This window comes from Danio rerio, chromosome 18 (assembly GCF_049306965.1).
Source record: "Danio rerio strain Tuebingen ecotype United States chromosome 18, GRCz12tu, whole genome shotgun sequence".
Taxonomy (NCBI): Eukaryota; Metazoa; Chordata; class Actinopteri; order Cypriniformes; family Danionidae; genus Danio; species Danio rerio.
In genome coordinates this window covers 26,919,640-26,943,943 of record NC_133193.1, presented here as the reverse complement: position 1 = coordinate 26,943,943, position 24,304 = coordinate 26,919,640, and the positions used below count along the sequence as shown (strand labels likewise).

Here is a 24,304-nt window from a genome sequence, read left to right as displayed (position 1 = left end):
TGAGTGCTATCTGACTGACGTTAAGATGTTAATTTTCCTCCGTGATTCATATGCATGCATGAGCAGATCACGTGCGCATAAGCTGATTGCTGCGGTAGCAAAATTAATCGCATTTCATTTATATGTCTTAAAACTAAATGTTTAAGTTCAGTATATTAAACTGTACTGTTGATTGTGCTTTAACAAGTGTTAATTCAGTATAATATTTGAAAATACTGTGTGAAAAATCAGACAAAATTCACAAATGTTTGTATATATATGTTTATTTGCAATTTAATTACATATCTTGTATTTTTGTTTATTTTAAAGGTTTTTCACCTTTCAACTTTCTACTTTCTACTTTTTACCTGCCTTTGATGCAATAAATGGATGAGTGGAATCCAGTCCAAACTCCCTTGATGATGTGTCTTCCTTTCAAGCGGGAAACTTGTGCATAAGAGAAAAGCTTGACAAAGTATATATATATATATATATATATATATATATATATATATATATATATATATATATATATATATATATATATACAGTATATTTATATTTAAGTACTGTAATTCAAAGTGACTGATGCTTGAGACTGACACTCGTTGACACCGAAGACACTGACAAAGAGATATTGGTGAATTTACTATTTGTGTTAGCATTTATATGTTCGCATGCTACATTGCGTATACGGATGTAATTACAGTTTTATAAATGTCAGGAGCCTCGTGTGTTAATTTACATTTAGCTTATCTTGGCTGAACTGTTATATTTTTTTCTAATAATTCAAAGGTCATTGATGGTTTTCGTTGTATTCATTGCTGAGGCAGAATAAACAGCTCATGTTGCTTGTAGGCTACTGCATGGAGGTTACGGTGTCATCTGTGCATAAAAAGGGATGTCTCCATTGAGCGGTGTCTGTTAATGTCAGTCATTATGCAGTCCTCCCACGCCATCGCATGTTTCTCACATTGATCTTTATTTGAGTGAAAATGTCAATTTTTGCAATTTCCAGCACAATTACAGAATATGGCCCATGAGAATGAACTCATTTTAAGCCTTATTTAATGAAGTTTATTTTTTATAAGTATATTATATTACAATAACAATAGACCCTGGGCCACATGTGTTAGCACAAACCATCTTTTGGTGGTTAGAAGCTGCTGTCAGGATTTACTGAAGAGATGCAACATTAGTGATAAAACAAAGAATAGACTTAAGCCCTTTTTACACAGTAATACCGGTAAATATCTGGAAAATTTCTGGTAAGACTTTACCGGTACATTTTAAATAGCTCTGTTCACACAGGAGAGGACATTACGGAATTATTCCAGAAAAGACCGTTCACACATCTATTACAAAATACGGGTAAATTCTTACATCATTAACCAGAAATGACCTCTAAACGGCTGCGCTTGTATTTGTAAACATTTGACTACATTACAAACTCTATGGATGGGTCAGTATCTTGAACAACTTCAATGAAAACATATAGAGAAACACTTTCGCATGTCGAGATGTACATGATATGTGTGTGTGTGCTGGCGCTCACTCCTTCGGGCACATGCGACACGTCAAGCAACTGCAAGCAGAGCTTGAAGTTAAGCAACAACGGCTTATCATAAGCATCTTACCGATAATTGCTTACACAGTTAGCATTAAGAAGGAGCAAAGAAACGTTACCTGACTAACATCTAGCAGCTAAATGTGTCTATAAAAATATTCAAAGGCTTTTATCTACATAAACCGAGCGGATGTGAATGCGTCTGACTGTTCTAATTGACTAAAGTGGAGATCCCTTGTCAGCACACTCTAGACATGCAAGCGCTCTTTCCGGCAATCTTCCTTCTGCATTCACACAGAGCAGCATTCCGGCAAATTACTGGTGATGTTACAACTTCCTTTCCGGAAAATAGCCAGAACGAATTTACCGGTATTTTCAAAAAGGGCCTGTTTACACATACAGACCTTTCCGGAAAATTGCGGGTAATTTTCTGTAAAGGTCTGTATGTGTAAAAGGGGCTTTAGTTGTTGGTGCGGTTAACCCATTGCGTTTTTTTTTTTTTTTTAGAAAAAGCAAGAGCATTTAAATTGATCATAAAACATTACTGAGCATTATTTTCTGTTCCTGCATATTGCATTGATTGTTATATGAGTTGCCCTGTCTGTGTTCTTTCATGTTTTTTTTTAATTATTTTTTTATTAACTGTTTAACCTCTTAATTCTTCCTAAGTGAGATGTAAACTTGCAATTTGAAAAGATTTATGAAATGACCTATGACCTATGAACTAAAATAAAGCTGTAAAGATAAAATATATATATATATATATATATATATATATATATATATATATATATATATATATATATATATATATATATATATATAATATTATATTTTAATGATAAATGTTGCAACCTTATCTTTGAGGGAAAAAAAAAATAATGTGAAAAGCAAACTAAGATTATTCTGAGGTAAAAAGGGAAAGAAATTAAATTTGAAAAAAAAAAACATATTCAGAAATTGTTTGATAAATTTAAACTTTATACATTATATTGTACTTTTAAGATATTTGTTGATAAATATTTGAAATTGCAGCAGGCTTTATGTGCTTTTCTAACATACTGATAAAACACTGTGAAAAATCAATATGGAATACAGTACATTATATCTGGTGTTTTTGACAGTTTCATTGTGTTCTGCATTTCCCAGTTTGAACAGAGAAAACGCGTGTTTTGTGTAGGCTGCAGAAACTCCCTATCATACACCTGCCGCAATAGAGTGAAAGGTGTGTATGGCGCAATTTGTTGCTATTGTCAGACCATCGCAACAGTAATTTTCATCTTTTGCGCCGTGTTGTTTAAATAGCTAATCCATTTCCACCACTTTGTGGACTCATTGGAGTGCTGGTCTATAAATGAGGTGTGTTAAGGCGCATTGTTGGCACGTTGCTATTTTGAGGAACTAAAATAGACTGCACCTTTGATAAACCAAAAGCAGGCCTAAAGTCCAGTGCAGACTGTGTAAGTGATGCGCCTTTGCAGGTCCAAACACCTGCACATTGCTTAGTACACACATGATGCACAGCAATACACAAATATCTTTACATATGAAAAAAAATAAAAGGATTCAAATGTTACAAAATTATTATTTTTTACATAAATATTCTCATTAGAGTTATAAGGTTCTATCTGCATTATATAGGATTTTGAGATATTGAGCTTCAAAGTTTCTGCAATCCATATAACAAACAAGGTGCATGTAACAGTTCTCCTTCACACATTAACATGACAGAGACCCTAAATGTAGTCTAAATGTAAATGATCAATTTTCTTAAATTTGCAAATTAAAAATAAAATAAAATAAACGGCAAATGCAGATAAAACCTTCTTATTCTAAAAAGTAATTTTCCTCTTGGAAATATAAGGTTCTATCTGACAGTTCATTAGATGAGGGAATACCTTTCAAGCAACACAATCAGTCTGCTTATTAGTTTAATTGAAAAAAATAAATAAAAATTGGTGTTGTGACAATATGTTGATGTTTGAGAGTATACATTTAAAAATATTATTTATTTAATGTTTTAGGATAAATATTTCTCTTGTTCAAATTAAGCATACATGGCTTTGCTAAATATTTTGTCCAGTGCAGCTGTTAATTTTATATAATTTACATGAATCATATACTTCATATAAATTAATGAACAATGTAATTAATGTTATAACAATGTAGTTATTGGTTATAACAATGTAATTACACTTACACAGTAATTTCATCCAAAAATAAGTTTGTAATTATGTATGTACCGCGTATATTTATGTATAAATACACAACTGTACGTGATATATACAAAGAAACATTTAGGCAAGGCAAGTTTATTTATATAGCACATTTCATACACAGTGGCAATTCAAAGTGCTTTACATAAACAAGAATAAAAGAAACAAGTAAAATAAAAATAAAAACAAAAAATAAAAATAAAAATGAGTAAAAAAACAACAACATAAAAACAGGTTAAAATGCAATGTAAAACAATGAAGAAGAAGAGAAAAACATGATAGTGCAATCTGTCGGACATAGCACAGTGCTCATTCATTAAAGGCATGGCCAAACAGATGTGTTTTCAGTCTTGATTTGAATGTGTCTAATGTTGGAGCACATCTGATCATTTCTGGAAGCTGATTCCAGCAGCGAGGGGCATAGTGACTGAAAGCTGATCCACCCTGCTTTGACTGAACTCTTGGAACTTCTAGTTTAAATCTTAGATCCTAATGATCTGAGTGATCTGTTGGGTTTGTATTCAGTGAGCATATCTGTAATGTATTTAGGTCCTAGGCCATTTAGTGATTTATAGACCAGTAATAATACTTTAAAATCTATTCTGAATGTAACTGGGAGCCAGTGCAGAGACCTGAGGACAGCTGTGATGTGCTCTGATTTTCTGGTTCTGTTTAGAATTTTGGCTGCGGCGTTCTGGATGAGCTGCAACTGTCTGACCGTCTTTTTTTAAGTTTAAAACCATTGTGTTGGATGTAATTACAATGCAATAGCAATGTAATTACATGTTTGTAATTACATGTGTACTGTGTATATTTACAAATATAACTATAAATAACAAAATACTGTACATGCAATATACAAAGAGACACATTCATAAATATTATCTTGGATGCTACCACAATGTAATTACAATGTAACAACACAGTAATTGCACACAAAATAAGTTTATAATTACATATTGCATCTCAGATGTAAATACAATGTTTTAACAATGTAACTACAATGACATTACATCCAAAAAGTTTGTAATTATATATGTACTGTGTATATTTACATATTAATACCCAAATACAGTACTTGAAATATACAAAGAAACATGTTTATAAATATTATCTTGGATGTAAATACAATGTAATTACAATGTAACGACACAATTGAACACAAAATAAAAGTTTGTAATTACATGTGTAGTGGTCCTGCGCCATTCATTTTAGACCATTCACCTAGTGTCACTATCTCTAATCCTTACAGATCACTGGTAAGATCTCATAGAACTGCAAATCTGCCAGCATATGGACTACAGTTCCTTTGCTTGTGTTTTTGACTAGGACTCTAGATTTTCTGTGCCTGAACATTGTTTAATAAACCTGTGTTTGGATCCACACCTCCCTTGTCAGCATCCCACTTAACATTACACCTTTATTGTTAAAAAACTATAATGTTTCTTAAAGTAATTAAATCTCAATAGATAGTTTAATTTGATGATGCACGTTCTTGCATTTCAAGAGTGCAGTTTTCCTACCAGAAATGGTTGAAATGAAACCGCTTTCACTATAAATTAATTTGCATTTTTTTTCTTTTTATTTATTTATTTTTTAATATGAAAGCTGTCTTGCGCTGTAGTGTGCATTACAGGCTTGAAAGAGAAAAGCAAACTAGTACAGAGAGAGAGAGGAGAGAAGTAAATGGTCTGGGTGCACAGGAAGAGGATACGTACTGTACTGTAAATTACAGACTTTCATTACAGTCTACAGTTAGAAAACAAACTCTTCACCCTCTTCCCTGAACAGCACACACTAAACACGTTCAAGAAGACTCTAACATGCTGATGGCCGTTAGGGAGAGTTTCAAAGAAAAAGCTGGATCTGAAGCTGACAAATTAGAAGTAAAGAGTAGAGCAAAAAGACTGGATCAATTCAAGCCTGAAACATCACAGGGAGATTATTGCTTTTGCAGCAGGGCGTCAATTAATTTATTTTTAAACATTATAAATTAATTAAAACGGGTTGTTGAGAAATTATTTTAACAACTTTGTTAAAAAAGACACAAAACCCTTTAATCATGTTCATGTGTAGTTGTTTTTATAATTATTTAATACTATTTTTAAATCCAAAAAAAGAAAAAGTTGCAAAGATCACCTTTTAGCCCTGGAGGAGTGCACTAAACCTCCGGTTGCTGGAGGGCAACTTCTGCTCATTTACTTTGAATATATTTGGATGAAAGCCTTTGCTAAATGGTGCCTAAAGATAACTTTATCATACATGTTAACTAAAATAGAAACAGTCAAGAGCGTAGCATCATTGAAAGGAATCTGATGCACACACACACACACACACACACACACACACACACACACACACACACTATGGTGGGTACGAAAAGTATTCAAAGTATTCTTATTTTATTTTTTATTTTATTTTTTTGCCCTCATAGTTCACAAACAGGTTTTGTAGAGTAAAAATGCTCACTTCGAATGAAAGGTGCATTACATGATTGTAAAATAATGTAAAATAATGTAAAATGTGGGTAACATTGTGCATTGTCTTTCCACCACTTGAGAGGACAAGCCATGAGTGAGATAGAGGTCTCTTTGCGGTACAAGTCAATGTCTGCATTAATCTAACAAGTGTGCTGTGTTCTGCAGTCCCCATGACTGTTTTTAGTCATATTCCCCGACTTATATTTCACCACAGTCTGGCAGTGCCTGCATATTGTTTTTTTCTTTGTCTGTCACCTTTTCTCCTTTTTCGTATCTTTTTAGAAAGAAACCGAAATGCTGCTATCATTTCCAGCTCTTTTTCTTCCTCGCTACTAGCAACACACTTCATTTTTCGCATAACTGGATAGTAACAACAGACCGCAAAGGATGATGGCCACGCCTAGGCTGAAGGAAATTGTAGTTCCCGCTACCTCCCGTTTGCTTCATTCGCCTAAGCAAACTTTTCTCAGAAATATAGTTTTATTGAGTCATGCGCCTATGGTAATATTGAAAAAATATACTATTTCGGTATGACGGTATTTACAATATTGTTACATCCCTAATTCCGACCCTTTAATTTTTTTACTTTTTATTACATTGCCGACATTTGCTAAAACCATTTAATTTAAGCAATGCTTATTACTACTCAATTTAGTTTTGATATATTTACATTAGGACATGTACAAAATATATTCTTAAAACATGATTATTTGATCTTTACATACATTAGATTGTATGTATATACAGTTGAAGTCAGTATTATTAGCCCCCCTGTTTATTTTTCCCTAATTTCTGTTTAACGAAGAGAAGATGTCTTCAACACTTTTCTAAACAATAGTTTTAATAACTTATTTCTAATAACTAATTTTTTTTAATCTTTACCATGATGACAGTAAATAATATTTTACTAGATATTTTTCAAGACACTTCTATACAGCTTAAAGTGACATTTAAAGGCTTAACTAGGTTTATTAGGTTAACTAGGCAGTTTAGGGTAATTAGGCAAATCATTGTATAACGTAGGACTGGGCGATTTGGCCTAACATCAAAATCTTAAACTCGATTATGATTAATAAACGATTCTTTAATTTTTTTTATTTAATTTTTTTGCCCTTATAGTTCACAAACAAGTTTTTTATAGTAAAAAAAAATCTACTATCTATGATTATTTATTAAACATCCAAGTTGAACAACTGAAATTAAAACACACGTTGCCTAAAGGCCCGTTCACACCAGGGCGCTTTTTGCTTATGTTTTCTGTCGAGGTTTAACGCATCGTGACTAAAGTGCACCAATGTGATCGTGCACACCAATGCGCAGAATGCAAGGCGTTAAAGCATCATTTAAAAGAAATGCCTTATGCTATTTTTTTTTGTTTTGACCCGCCACATCAAAACCTTCTCCACCAATCAGATTGGCACTTTTGTTCCTGTGCACTGAGCTGCTGTAGTTACAGTAAACAGCACATGGAGGCGCTCAAGCACAAAACTGTCAATGCCAGTGCACAGTGAGGAAGATGCCTAGAGGCGATATGAACATGGAGCTGCTTATTGTACTGGTGAACAATAATTATTTTTTCATCTCTAGAGCTGGAGTTGCTGCTTAAATCATCCATACCCATTCGAATCGCAAGCAACTTTAACAACAAGCCAACTTTTTGTCTTCTTTTGTGTTACAAGCGGGTGTCAGAAGCCTAAAGTTGTGTAGCGCCATCTAACGTCAAGGAGTGATTTTTGCATACTCTTCTGCTTGATGCCAGTGAAAATTGCTTGGCGGTCTCGAAAAACGTTGACAATAAACGGAAACGAATGCGTCCCGGTGTGTACAACCCTTAAAACCAACAATCCAAACCAAACATAAAAAAGTGAAAATAAATAACTTGCACTTTTAGAAACAAAATAAAATAATTGTAATGTTTATATATATATATATATATATATATATATATATATATATATATATATATATATATATATATATATATATATATATATTTATATATATATATATATATATATATATATATATATATATATATGTTTATATATATATATATATATATATATATATATATATATATATATATATATATATATATATATATGTTTATATATATATATATATATATATATATATATGTGTTTTTATATATATATATATATATATATATATATATATATATATATATATATATATATATATATATATATTAAAAGTAGAAATAAGCAGTGTCTTTTCTAATTAAAATAACTCTGCAAATCCTTAAAATAATATTTTATTTTATAACATTCTAATATAACAGCGCATTTCTTGCTTCTTCTGTAAACAAATATTTTAATGTAAATAATAATTTTAATGTAATGAAAAATTTGCCATCTCAGAGCATCTCTGGTGCAGCTTCCAATCGTCGTCAGAGTAGTGCAAACCAGGAACCAGTGGATGTGCAACAACTTTAATCGGAATTTAGCTCAAAAAAAAAGTTTCCAACTGGACTGGGACTGGACACACTTGTAAACACTCACTTCAATTGGTTCGCTGCTCTCCGTGCTGCCCAGGCATGTCACCACAATGAATCCAACCAATCATAGAGCTTGCTCTGTGTCGTCACAATGTGTAGTTACTAGTGTTGGGCGTTATACGAAATTTTCAGATCGCCATATCGCCCCCCTGTGAGATCGCCAATACACGATACTATCGCATGAGGGCACAGCAGTGTTATATTTAATAATAATAATAATAAAAATATAATCTACTATATTTAACCATATCTAAACATATTTATTAATCTTTCGGCTGAATTTTAAACTTATTTAATGACCAATTGCATTTGCATAATGTTTGATTTTGGATAATATTTCAATCTGTAACAAAGGGTCTGACACAGGGATCTATTTGCAGTATATTTATTAAACAGAGTTTAATAACAATGAGTACACAGATGTTATGGGTGTGCGAACTCACATCAAACACAGTAGTATCAAGTCGAAGGGCTGGTGGCAGGCAAACACAAGGTGAGTATTCAGGCATTGGTCAGAGGCAGGCGGTGAGGATCAAAGTCTGTATACAGGCTAGAGTTGAGGACAGGCGGCAGACAAGACAAGGTCGAGATACAGTCCAAGGTAATCAACAGGAAAGCAGGCAAGGATGTGAAACGCTCAGTAGTGTTAGCCTGGGCAGAACAAGACTTCGCACTGAAGCGTGTGTGAGTGCTGCTTATATGTGTGTGCCAGGTGATTATGAGATGTGCTGCTGGTGTGTGTGTGTGTGACAATCAGTCAATGAGGATGACGTAATGTGTTAGAAGTCCGGTGATGATGACCTCTGCTGCCCAGCGAGGGGAATGACTGGGACCGAGTCGGTGACAGAGCCCCCCTCCTGCGAAAGGCTCCTGAAGTGAGGGCCACGACGCCGGGGTCTTCCACGGAGACGAGGGGCCAGCATTTCCAGATGTAGACAATGAAACTCACTTAGCAGAGTTGGGTCGAGGATGTCCTTACGATTGATCCATGGTTGTTCCACCGGGCCGTACCCCTCCCAGTCGATCAGGTATTGGAGTTGTCCCCCCCGGCGTCTAGACTTCAGGATCTCAAGGATTTAGTTATCCTCCTCTCCGTCGATGTGGATTGGTATGGGACCCTGAACACCGGATGCCACCTCCCTATCCACCTCGGCTTGACCAGCAGCAGGCTTGAGCAGTGACACATGGAAAGTGGGAGAGATGCGATAGTGATTAGGCAGTTTAAGTCTATAGGATACTGGAGATATTTGTTGATCAATCATGAATGGACCCACGTACCTGGGACTGAGCTTCTTGCACGGGAGTCTGAGGCGAAGGTCTCTGGTGGACAACCATACCCATTGTCCTGGGGTGTATGTGGGATTAGGGTGTCGGTGACGATCAGCTTGTTCTTTGAACCTTCTTACAGCATGAGAGAGGTGAGTATGGGCTGCGTTCCACGTCTCCTCGCATCTCTGGAACCAATGATCTAGGGCTGGGAGTTTGGATGGTTCTCCTGACCATGAGAACAGGGGAGGTTGGAAGCCAAGGACTACTTGGAAAGGTGTAAGCCCAGTGGATGCTTTCCTGAGAGAATTCTGAGCGTATTCGGCCCACATTAAGAAACGGTTCCAGTCCTCTTGATGTTGGTGACAATAGGTACGGAGGAAACGCCCAATTTCTTGATTTAGCCTTTCAACTTGCCCGTTGGATTGGGTATCATATCCTGATGTGAGGCTGATGTTGATGTTTAAGTTTTTAAAGAAAGCGGACCATACTCTAGAGGTAAATTGGGGACCTCTGTCAGACACAATGTCTTCGGGCAGCCCATGGTAGCGGAAGACATGGTTGCACAGGAGTTCAGCAGTTTTCAAGGCTGTGGGGAGTTTGGGGATGGGAACGAGCCTGCATGCTTTCGAAAACCGGTCAATGACAGCGAGTATAGTAGTGTGGCCAAGAGAGGGGAAGATCTGTGATGAAATCGATGGCGACATGGCATCAGGGGCAACGAGGGATTTCTAGGGGTTGAAAGAGACCGGCTGGGTTGTGACGGGAAGTTTTATGCATGTTACAGGGGGAACAGTTCTTCACAAATTTAATGACGTCAGTCCTTACGTTGGGCCACCAGTAACGGTTCAGAATGAGGTCTAGGGTGCCAGCAATGCCTGGGTGACCGGAACTGGGGTTGGAGTGAAGCTTGTTTCTGAGTGACTGGGGTACAAATACTTTATCAGTGGGACAGGCGGGTGGTGTAGGATGTTGGTTGGCAATTTGGGCGATTTCAGTGTCGATATCCCAGGTGATGGGAGCCAGAATGATGAAGTCTGCAATAATGGGCTGTTCATCTTCCTAATTAGGTTCCTCGTCAGAAAGGCGAGAGAGCGCATCAGTTTTTATGTTCTTGGACACGGGGATATATGTGACTGAAAAGTTGAAGCGTGTTAATAATAATGACCATCTAGCCTGCCGAGGATTTAATCTTTTAGCTGAGTGAATGTATTCCCTTTACGGTGATCACCGATCACAAGAATCTGGGTGTCTAGCTCCTTCCAGCCAATGCCTCCATTCTTCCATTGCAGCTTTCTTGGCAAGGAGTTTACGGTTGCCTACGTCATAAATTATTTCCGCCGAGTTGAGCTTGCGCAAGAAGAAGGCGCAGGGATGGAACTTGTTTGACGTCAATTGTCTTTGAGAGAGTACGGCACCAATGCCCGTGTTTGGGGCATCTATCTCAAGGATGAAGAGTAACTTGGGATCAGGGTGGCAGAGGATAGGTGCTGAGGAGAATCGGGCTTTGCGGTAGTTAAATGCCCGAGTCGCGTCAGGGTTCCAATTCAGCTTGGGATTACCTCCTTTTACCATCGATGTGAGCGGTGCGGCCACAGAGCTGAAGTTTCGTATAAATCTCCTGTAGAAATTGGCGAACCTCAGAAAGCGTTGCAGTTCCTCGACTGTATTCGGCTTTGGCCAGTTGACTACAGCATTTACTTTTTCTTCATCCATCGCCACTCCGTCAGCACTGATTATGTATTCGAGGAAGGAGATGCAGGTCTGGTGGAACTCACATTTGGACAGTTTAGCGAATAGCTGGTTATCTATGAGTCTCTGGAGTATGGCTCTGACATGGCGAATGTGCTCCTCTAGGGTATCAGAATAGACAAGGATATCATCAATGTATACAATGACCCATCGGTTTAACATGTCTCGAAATACCTCATTTATGAACGCTTGAAAGACTGAAGGACTGTTTGCCAGGCCGAAGGGCATCACCCAGTATTCATAGTGGCCGGTGGTCGTAGAAAAGCCGGTTTTCCACTCATCACCTCGTTTTATGCGGATGAGGTTGTAGGCACTGCGGAGATCAAGTTTAGTAACGTACCTGGCTGACCGTAATTGTTCCAGGGCAGCTGGGACCAGAGGCAATGGATAGCGGTACTTGACTGTGATTTCGTTCAAACCTCTATAATCTATGCAGGGGCGTAAACTTTCATATTTTTCTCCACAAAGAAGAAGCCTGCAGAAGCGGGTGATGTAGATGGGCGGATGAATCCCTTTTCCAACTCCTCCTTAATGTAAGAGTTCATGGTTTCAGTTTCTGTTTGGGACAGAGGAAAGATTCTCCCACGAGGGGGCGTAGTGCCAGGCAGTAATTCAATGGCGCAATCATACTCACGGTGAGGTGGAAGCTTAGTGGCTTTTTTCTTACTGAATGCCTCAGCGAGGTCCTTGTACTCATCAGGAATCAGGGATTTTTCAGTAGTCTCATTACTGGCAACAATGGTATTGAGCTGAACAGGGACAACAGAAAACAGACAATTATGTAAACATGATTCACAACATTTTGAAATCTCACCAGTTCTCCAAGAAATGAGTGGATTGTGGATAGTGGATTGTGGATTGCTAGAGGGGAATCACAAGAGGTTAGAGGAACAGCGTTGTTATGGGCAAATGTCACATCCATGAAATTGCCAGCGGCTCCTGAGTCAACCAGTGTGAATAGTAGTGTTCCCAAAACACACTGAGATGGGGACAATAAGAGCATTACTGTTATTACAGAGTATAGAGGTTGCACTCACCGATAGTGTCTTGGAGTTTGGCTTATTTTGGCATTTAATCTTGGTATGACCACAAAGTTTGCAGTATAGGCACAGATTATTCTTTATACGTCTGTCTCGCTCTTCACTGGATAACTGGGCTCGACCCAGTTGCATGGACTCTGCAGAGCATGAGGGGACTGGAGAGGACTCTCGACTGGAACGGGAGGGAACAATATGAGAGGGTCTACGAGTGCGGATCAGGTTATCCAGCCTGATGGAGAGTTCAATGAGCTGATCGAGTGATTTCCCATCATCTCTACACACTAGCTCTGTTTGTAAATCGGGGTTCAATGCTTTGCGATAGAGGGTCTTTAGGGGATCATCAGCCCAGCCAGTTTGTGCAGCCAAAGTGCGAAAATGTAAGACAAACTTCGCCGCTGGTTGGTTGTTCTGCTGTATAGAAAGCAACTCTTCACCTGCGTTTCGCCATCCCTCTGGGTGATCGAAAACTATGCAGAAACGCTGAAGAAACTCCTTAAACGTGGGGAAAGTGGGAGTGTTCTCGGTCCAAACCGCAGTAGCCCAGTCCAGGGCTTTTCCAGAGAGCAAAGAGCAGACAAAGGCGATCTTGCTGTTTTCATCTGAAAACATATGGGGTTGTTGTGCGACAAACAACTTGCATTGCAAAATAGTCTATAGGCCCCCTTAAAAATTAAATAGGCTATTAATAACAGATATAAAAAATAAAAAAATTTTATTTAATTTTTTTTTTTGAGGAATGCGGCAGTGCTGTAAAGGAGTGTCAAATGATCAACAACCGCAACACGTATAATTCCAGAACATTTGAGCTGGTTTCAGAGTTCCTTCATTTTCTTTTTCAGTCGTTTCAGTTTTACAAATGGTTTTATTTAACATGTTTGTTAATAAAATCCAGTTTTGCTATTTAGCCTATTATTTTATGCAACAAAGTTGCAATTTGCTCTAAGATGTGGCTGTGCCCTCACGTGCAGCTCGCGCTTCAACACCTGCTGCTGAGAGAGAGAGAGAGAGAGAGATGTGGATATAAACAGCTGAAGCTATCATTATATAAATCATATTATTTATAGTTCATTTATTGTTAATGATGATGATTAAAGTTAATAATACTATTAATTTTATTTAATAATGCAACTAAAACATGTAATAGGTCTACATTAGAGCAAAACGAGTTAAATATCGTCTTTGAAATCGTCATAGGTTTCAGCATACACAATACTATCGTCTATCGGTACAACCCTAGTAGTTAAATTTTTTGTGAGATGCTTGTAAGTGTCGGCGTCAGCCACGGTGAGGGTACAGTCCATACAAAGCATAAACAGAGCGGGGTCACGTGAACCTACACATGATAGGGAAAGTAATTAAAATAATTTACCTGAAAAAATTTGACTGATTATAGGCGCTCAATGTCGATTTTGATTTTTTTTTTAATACTTGCCCATTGCCTAAAGAAGCTAATACTTTTGACCTTAAAATGTGTTTTAAAAATTTTAAATAACTGCTTTTATTCTTGCCGAAATAAAACAAATAAGAGTTTATAATAAATATAATTATTATAATTATTAATATTAATATTATAATAATAAAATTAATATTATAATAATAAATATAAACTGTGAAAATTTCCTTACTCTGTTAAACATCATTTGTGAAAAATATTTGAAAAAGAAAAAAAAATTAAAAAAGGGCTAGTAATTCTGACTTCAACTGTATGTGTTATATCCATTTAAAATAACACTGATTTTGTGGTCCAGGGTCAAACATACACACGTCATCATACACGTACCTTTATACTGTATGTATGTTTGGAGAAAGAGACTAACTGGAAAAATATTATATTATTCACATTCAGTTCTTTTGTTGCATTAATTACTTCTATTGTCCTCATCTGTAAGTCACTTTGGGGGAAAAAAAGCATCTGCCATCAATTTCAATGCAGCTTTACAGAAAATGTGTCTACTTTCAAGTACAGTAAGAGCCATGCGATTTTCAGAGGTCAATGTCTGTGGCAGTTCTAGCATAATAGAATCATGGCGGTAATAAATGATGGCTTTCATGCAGAAACGAAGCAGCAATTACATTTTATCATCATAATTAAAATATAAGAATTTGTTCTCAGTCTTGACTGTTGATTCAGAGTTGTCATCATACGAGGTCCTTGCTCTTGATGTCATCAACTTCTTAAGGTCATCTGAGATCATCTCTACACATGTGTTATTTGTATTTTTTATTAGGGGATGGATTCAAACTGAGGTCCCATTTATCTCAGAGGTAACAGTAAGTAAATGGAGAACAAATAGCCTAGCTGCAGTACTTTATGAAATTTTTGATATGGCAGTAGCATGGAGCCACGAGGCACATTATGTGTGTATATTATTGCTTGGCTAAAAAGATGCACTTTTAGTCTAGATTTTTGTGGAGTGCATGTCTGAAATTTGTAGATTTTTATGAAGGCTTTTTCAGAGTTCAAGTGTGAAAAACACTCTAGATCCTTTGATGGTCTTTGCTGTTATACCACAAGACTTTAGTTATGTGACCTTAAAAATGTGATGAATTGCAGCATGAGAACATGTTGGACTTGAAAAATTGCTAAATTCTGTCAGCATTTACTTTAAACCTGGTTGATTTTTTTCATCGTCTATTGAAGACAAAAGAAGATATTTTAAAGAAAGCTAGACTCTGCCTTTGACTTGATAGTACTTGATGGGATTTTTTTCGACTATGGATGCAAATTAGCTTTCACCATTCTTCAAAATTTCTTTATACACTGTTAAAAAAAAAAAAAAAAAAACAGAATCCTTTTATTCTTTTCGCTTTTTCTTGTTCACCCAACTTTTGAAAACATCAGCTGCACTGACATACAGTTGAAGTCAGAATTATTAGCCACCCTTTTATTTCTTTCTTTCTTTCTTTTTTTGTCTTTTTAAATTTTTTCCCAAATAATGTTTAACAGAGCAAGGACATTTTCAAAGTATTACTGATAAATTTTTTTTCTTCTGGGGAAAGTCTTATTTGTTTTATTTTGACTAGAATAAAAGTAATTTTTATTCTTTAACACTATTTTAAGAACAAAATTATTAGCCCTTTTACCCAAACCTGCCTAGTCAATGTATTTAACCTATGAGCCTTTAAATGTCACGTTAAGCTGTATAAGTGTCTTGAAAAATATCTAGTCAATTAATATTTACTGTCATCATGGCTTGGTTATTGGAGATAGTTATGAAAACTTTTATGTTTAGAAATGTGTTGAAAAAATCTGCTCTTCGTTAAACAGAAAACAAAGAAAAAATAAACAGGGGGCTAATAATTCAGGGGGGCTAATAAGTCTGACTTCAACTGTAATAAATTGTTTGTCAGTAATACAAAAAACATTTAGTCAGGTTAACATAAGATTATTAGTTTTCTGGAGAGGTTAACTACTCTGTAACAAAACTTTAAGTTGTGCCAACTTAACATTTTTTTTTGTCTGCAGAACCGGAATGCCTGAAGTTCAGTGAACAACAACAACAAAAATAAATCTTTATTTATTTTCATTTTTTCTACTTTTTTACTTTTTTATTTTTTCAACTTTTGAAAACATCAGTTGCACTGACCTAAAATGTCTGAAGTTTAGTAAAAAACTCTTTTAGACATTGGTACTAACAAATAAAACATTATCAGAACAAACAAACATGGTTCAATAAAAAAAAATTACAAAGATTAACAAAATATTTTGTATTAGAAACACACTGAAAACAATAATATGCTAGATTTACTTAAGAATATAGTGCATTGTTTTTGCATCCCTCTTTTTAAGCAATATTACCTAAAACTCTTTAGTTGGTGATGCTTAACTTTTTAAGTATTCTAGCAAATGGTTTTGCTCAAATTTATTGGTTGGTGTAACTTAATATTTTAAGCAGTTTTTGTTTACATATTTAAGCTATTTTTACCATTAAAGATCTGTTTACCCAATTATAAAATCTTAAGCTAATTTAACTGAAAATATTTAGTTCTTCAACTTTAAAATACTAAGTCACTTATCAGTAAACTTACAATTAGCTATACATTACAAAGGGTGGAAAAAACACAGATAACAGGATTAAAGTAAAGAATTTCTTTATTAGACAAATGCATCTTAAAACATTTCCTGAAAACATTTTTAGATGTTCAAAAAATGCAATTTCTTTTACAAATGTACTGCTTTAATAGAAACAATACTTCAAAAACTGTTTCAAGAGTATTCTTAAAAGTAGTGTTCAAAGCTGTGCTTGTCAAACACCCAGCACAATCGCCTCACAGCAAGAAGGTTGTTGGTTCGAGCCCTGGCTGGGTCAGTTGGTGTTTCTGTGTGGAGTTTGCATGTTCTCCCCGTGTTGATGTGGGTTTCCTCTGGGTGCTCCGGTTTCCCCCACAAGTCCAAAGAAATGTGGTATAGGTAAATTGGGTAAGCTAAATTGTTTGTATAGTGTATGTGTGCGTATGATCACAGTTTTTGGTATGTGCTTTCCAATATCCAGCTGGTCCGTTTCCCCACTTGTGTCCTGAAACAAAACAATAAAACAAAATGTATATTATGCATCAGTTCATAAAAAAATAAAAAGGCTCAGCCAAGTAAAAAAGGGGGAAAAAAGTAAGAAACTGAAACAGACAACCAGAACCTGAAAGTCAGAACTTTTCTTCAGTAGAACAGTAAAGAAAATGAACTAAAACTGTGGTCTTTGTTGACTAAATTTCATCTGCTAACATTTTATCAAAGACCACAGGTGCTTCAGTTCCAAATTTTCTTTACTGTTCTACTAGAGAAGAAAAAAGTTGGCTGGGGTGATTTAAAAAACAGGAAATTTTCATTTTTTGTTGAACTCTATTTAAGATGACTAAAATTACTCAAATATGAAAAAAGTTTATCTTTCAAAATTGACATTTTACATGCTTAATTGCATTTTCAGGTTTGCAATTAAAACCTGCTACAAAAGTCATTTGAAAGTGAACTAAATGAACTGTGTTCACTAACCAGGTAATGTGTAATCAGATGTTCAAGGTTCTCAGACAGGTACACAGTTAGACAGCATATCACCACCTCCCAGAGAATGTCCAGACTGTGAGTGCAAATAGAAAAAAATATATAAATAAATTGTAATATTTTAAAATGCATTACATGGTAGAGACAATGAACATCTAAAATTTAAATGCTAAAACAGGCAAGCAGAATTTTCAGTAAACAATACCTGCTCCAGCAATTTCATCACATCACAGATTTTGCATCCTGCACTTCCCCCCTTTTTTGTGAAATAAATGGATGAGCTGTTCTGTGTAATTGTTCAAATTTTCAATGAAGGTAGACTCTACATCAGCAGCTGTCAATCCTTTGACTTCTTCTTTGATCTTAAAAAAAAGAAAATTAACAAATTTTTCTTATATTTACTTATAAATATACTTTCATTATTAATTTAATAAAAAAACAACAACACACAAACAAACAAACAAAACAAAACAATAAAACTTTTAAGTTTTCAAAAGTCAGGCGGTACTGAAATTTTTACAATGAGAAGATACCAGCATTTCCCACCATGTTCACATGCTCAACAGTGTTTGGCCACAATGATAATCGTTTAAATCTCAGTAAAAAGCACCTTAACAGATACAAACAGGAGCAGATATATAATAGATCAGCTGACAGACCTGGCTTCAAACACTCCTGTGTGGATCAGGGTTAACCCGTTGTGTTGAGTCAAGCATGGTCATTTATTAAAAGCGTCCATTCGTTATACTGTAAATTGCCATCTAAACATTTAGACATGCATTATTTATAAGCAGTCATAAGGAATATCATCGAACATTTGCAATAACTTACCAAAAGATGAACAGACTTCTCCTGAGCTGATTTTCCAAAATGGACTCCTCAAATTGCACACTGTGGTACAGCGTCATGTGGTAATCTGATGATCCTAAAATATTGGGTTCAATTGACTAAACCTCAAATTATTGCTAACTTTATTAAAAATTGCTAGTTGTTTTTTTTTTTATTAAATAAAGTTTACAGTGAAATCAATATTTTATGTAATATTTGTACTTTAAAATTAAGCAATGTCCAAAACTAAACTTTTTAAGTGAAATCTGTTTGTTTAAATGAGCCATATTTACTGTGGCTGGATTTCATTTCTTACAGTGCAGGACACGAATAACGGTAAACAAGATAAGGATCAAAACATGGCAGGACAGAGAAAAGCATTTTGTAATGCTTCACAGGGAAAAACAAGACTCAGCATTGTGTCTGTGTGAATGACATTTTATAGTCCTAGTTATCTGTCTATCATGAGCTTCCAGTTGTGTGTGTGTAACCAGGGAGAACAAGAAACTGGTTCCTCCATTTGAATTATAGTTTAAGCATTCAATATGTAATTTAATGATTACATGATTTTACTGAGATGATTATGAAAATTAAATATCAAATACATTTGATTTCACATTTGAGAATGGATTTTGATTTATTATTTGATTACTTGAATGTTTGATTTATCATTTGGGTAGTTGTTTTGAAAGTACAATTTATTATTTGATCTTTCTAGGCATTTGAAATTTGTAAAGCATTAGAATCTCTTCACAGTGAGAAAATGGTTACAATTTTAGTGTGAACTATCCCTTTAAGTATAGAAGAGGTAAACCATTAAGAACCTTGTGGGTGAGTAGTATTTTGTAATCAATACAGAGCCCAATATTGTCAGTGTAGAGTGCCACTCTGAACAAACTATATCATTTATTGAAGATGTTAGACAGAAGAAAATTACTAACAATCCACTCTGATTTTATATATATGCAAACCAGCTTCTCTGTATCAGAAACAGACATCACGTTTCAAACACACTGTCAGAAAAAATGTGCAAAATTTGTACCTTTTGGGGTACAATGGCTTGTCACTGGGGCAGTACCCTCAAGGGTACACCTGTTGTACCCTTTCACATGGGTACATATTTGTACCCTAGCAGTATGTACCTTCATGGGTCAAATATGTACCTCTGCTGACTAATTTGTACCTTACTTGGGCTATGGTACAATAATGTACCTTTAAAAAAGGTACAATTTCTCCTCCATAGGGATGAATTTTGTACCCTTTCATTTCAGATTTGTACTCCATACACAATAAATTTCATTTATCACATTTATTAAACATATTAAATATCAAAATTTTTACAGGATGAATGTTTAAACATTACATCATTTTAAAAGACATTAAAATGTAACATTTTATCACAAACACACATTGAAAGATTCAAAACAATTACATTGTCACCTTTTTAGAAGATGAAAGTTTTAAACTATCACAAAGTCATACCAGATGCATAAACTTAAGAAATAGCTGCTTAAACATTTTAAAACATTTTATGAAACAGCAAAAAAACTTAATATTATTTTTTTTAACATCAGTGCATCCCATTTTACTGAGCATTTTTACCAATGTAACAAAGTAATTTTTCTAAAACAACAGTAGACCTAATAAAGTACATTTGTGCTAGTGCACTGCATTCTACATTTTCTAAAAGCATCAAGAATCTCAAAGCAATCTTTTTCCATACAGTACATTGAAACATGTCACTTAAAGTATACCCATAATCATTTTAGATCTCAAAAACACTTTTGATCAAAGTTTTACACATTTGATTTGAAATTTCTAAACATTCTTAAACAGTTTATCAGCAGAGTATGTTTCAAGAGCCTGAAAGTCCGTCTGTCTTGGTTTATAACACCCCATTCAAAGTCAAACTCTTACTGTATTTGCATGGAAATATGAATCATACAACAGCAGAATTAAAAACTTGCTACACAGAAACCAGTGCAGTATTGACATTTAAAATGTATTTCATTAGGAAAGTGTCATTTCTTCTCCATTAGCGGTCTCACATGCACACGAAAACAGTTCAATTTGAACACCTGAATGTGTCAATCTCATCAAGGATGTTGGGCGGAGAAAATTCTAAGCATTGTTTCATCTTGTGCTTCTCAGTTGATTTGGGCAATGTTATTGAAATGTCTATAGCTGCTAGTCTTAAATTACTGATGCACAGACTCGAAACGCATGCACCAAAGTAAATGCAAAGATCCAAGCATTGCTGTTTGATGCAGACCCAGCAATACCAGTGCTCTTGGACAGCTGCACTGATTTTTCTTGTAATTTTGGATTTCCATCTTCACACCGTTGCTGATGTTCAAATTTAAATTGTTGTTCCATCTTGGGGAGTTGCTGATGTTCATCCTTTGCATTCTTTATGTAGTGTGGATAAGCAAAGTTGAAAACACAGTAAACAGCGAAGGATGTAATAATGCCTTTAAAACGGACTTTCAGCTATCTGTAGAGTTGAGTATGGAGCATCATTATCATCCCACTGTGAAAAGAAAAAGTAAAGGACATCAATAAACAATGTAAAATCTGTCAGAACTGCATAACATCTATCAGAGTATTACAAAGTGTTTAACCAACAGTACCCAAACCTCTTCCAGTGTAATTACTGTAAGCAATCATCTTTCTCTTTAAAGATATGGGGGAGCAGAATTAGAGCTGCACGAAAGTCTGAATCTATTGCAAAATAAAATCATCCATCCATTTATTTTATTTTCGGCTTAGTCCCTTTATTAATCTGGGGTCGCCACAGCGGAATGAACCGCCAACATATCCAGCATGCGTTTTACACAGCGGATGTCCTTCTAGCTGCAACCCATCACTGGAAAACACCCATACACACTTATTCACACACTATGGCCAAATTAGCTCACCCAATTCATCTGTACTGCATGTCTTTGGACTTGTCGAGGAAACCGGAGCACCCGGAGGAAACCCACACCAACATGGGGACAACATGCAAACTCCACACAGAAATGCCAACTGACCCAGCCGAGTCTCAAACCAGCAACCTTCTTGATGTGAGGCGATCATGCTACCCACTGCGCCACTGTGACACCCTAAAATAAAATAAAGACAAATAATGAAGTACTCTTAAATAATTTAATAATATAAAGGACCTGTTTTTAAAATAAAGAAAAAATTATTGGAATGTTTAGCAAATGCTGAATAAAAGATATTGATGTATTTTTATGAATTACATTTTTTAAAGAAAATGTTCTGTATACAAAGGGTTTGTATATAAGGCCAATGAGTATGAACTTGCTAAATGCAGCTTGAAAAGGCACTTAATGATCACATCCAAGAAATAAAGGTTTGATCTAGCAAAATTATTATTACGTAAGTTTTATGTTAATACCTGTTAGATCATCTGCAAACTTCTATTCTCTTGCTTTTTTGTAGACTTTGGCCAGTGGAGATGCTTTTTTTCTTAATCAAGCTCAGGCACCTTTAGCACAAGCTGTCCTTGAAGCTCTGACTTGGTTGGAGATGGTAGATGAATGCATTCAGTCAGGTTCACCATGACTATAATAAACAAAAAGGAAATTAGTGATTCACTTTAACTAAAAACATTATCTAATATTCTTTGTTGCCATTTCCCTTAAATTATCATTGTACAAATAGTTGTAAGCTTGAATGCACATATGTTCATTACAAAGCTTAAAAATTATTTTTTTTACAATAGTCATAACATTTATAATAGTCATTTGATCCTACACTTTAGATATTACTGACATTAAACTTTTCATTTAAACTGAGAACTGATTTAAAATGTGTGATCTCACTGACAAGGGTGTTTTTAATAAAGGGTCACACACCTTATTTCACTGGATACGCAGGACATTCGCATTACTCTCAAAAGATGATGCATCCTCACCAATTGCAGCAATCACCTATTGGATCAAATATAAGTGCAAAATAATGACAATCATAAAAATTCAAATATAACTTTAACACTTCACCTAACAGTTGAACAGTTGAATAGAAGAAAAGAGATTAAATTTAAGACTGCACAATGAATTCCTGGGGAAAAAGTATACACACACACACATACATAATATATAAATATATATATAAAAAAAAAATAATATATATATATATATATATATATATATATATATATATATATATATATATATATATATATATATATATATATATATATATATATTAACAAACAGATGAAATACAAAATACTAAATACTTACGTTATTACACTCTACTGCTTCCTCGTCCACTTCATTTTCTGAAACAAAAAGAATTATGATCGGTGTGAACTTGAGGTTAACAGCAAAAAAAAAAAAAAAAAAGCTTTAAATTAGCAACTCAAAGGTTTGATAAATGACCCGCACCTCGATCTGACACGACAGATGATTATGACTCTCTTGGACATGCATTTATAACGTTATTTAAATATGTAACGTTGCAAAATACAACTGCTATAAATTGACGTGGGTCGAGATATGCATAAACTAACGTTAAAGTTACATTGTTTCAGACATGAAGGCATTCACTTCACTCCTTTAAGAAATAAACATGAACGTTAGCATGAATGTTAGCTTCCCAACACTAAGGAAATTCTGAGTTTATAAATAACGTATGCAATAAAGACTTAACCACATTATCCAAACAAAACTAACTTAAATGTGTTTGAACTGTTTCTCTGGACGTTTCACCGCTGTTTTGTCAGCGTCTCGAGCTCTGTCTCATGGCCAGGTTATGTAAAAAATCATATTTTAATTTCTGGTCAACCTTAAATTACAAAAGGGTCCCCTCACGCGGCAGGTAACTCGACGGTAACGTTAATCTTAACTACGTACACAAGGCAAAGTAACGTCAAATATGAATTGAATATGACCCAACGGATATTTACAATACGTTATTTAACATTAAACTTACCTGCAAATGTCTGTGCTTCGTCTTCACGAGCGTATTCCAGCTTCTTTGCGTCCTTCAGGTCCATCCTCCATCGACGCCGAGAAGAGCGTCAGAACAACAGTGCAACAGCTGGAGATTAACCGTCACACGTAATCAGCTGGCATTATGAATGCACGGCGCGGGCAAAAATCCTATTGGACAACACGAATTCAAATTTGCTGGCTGCTAATGCTAAGTGAAAGTCAATGGACAATACCCCGCTGTGCAGACCCGCAAGTTTAAAAAAAATATCATCTAATGTTTCACAAAATGTAGTTTTAAGAGTATTTCAGGCGAGAATGTAGTTGTTTTAAACTCGAATCGGCAGTTTATTTAAAAAGACAGTGCTTCTTTGACAATGTGCTTCAGTGAAAGCGGACTCTGTCAGCGGGAGCTTTATGATTCTCTCCCCCGCCGACAGCAGCTTTTACTTCGGCCAGTCAATCTCGCATCTGCCGCTGGATTCAATCTCCCTCTTGTAGTTAAAACACGATATTTAATACATTTTGTGTATATCTAACGGCCAGTTTTTGGTCTTTTAAATCTATTATTTGTTCTCAGCTGTATTATTTTGGCAGTATTATTCTGTTACTTTTAAAATTGTTTTATTAATTTATTTATTAATGCTACAAGGTTGCACTCTGTCTTTGTTTACCAAGCTGGTTACCTTTAATTCCTATTGTATTCATCTACTTTATAG

At 35.2% G+C, this 24,304-nt stretch overlaps 1 protein-coding gene and 1 long non-coding RNA gene across 5 annotated transcripts in view; one reads left to right on the top strand and one right to left on the bottom strand.

The window, feature by feature from the left end:
- gnrhr4 (gonadotropin releasing hormone receptor 4) overlaps positions 1-24,304 on the top strand; it is a 156,903-nt gene that overhangs the window by 29,111 nt on the left and 103,488 nt on the right. The window lies entirely within an intron of this gene.
- LOC100537040 (uncharacterized) lies at positions 19,937-23,703 on the bottom strand. The gene is made up of 6 exons (XR_222519.5): positions 23,587-23,703; positions 22,896-22,933; positions 22,506-22,580; positions 22,046-22,212; positions 21,561-21,746; positions 19,937-21,172 (listed from the first exon to the last, which is right to left on the bottom strand). It is a non-coding gene; the product is annotated as an uncharacterized lncRNA (long non-coding RNA).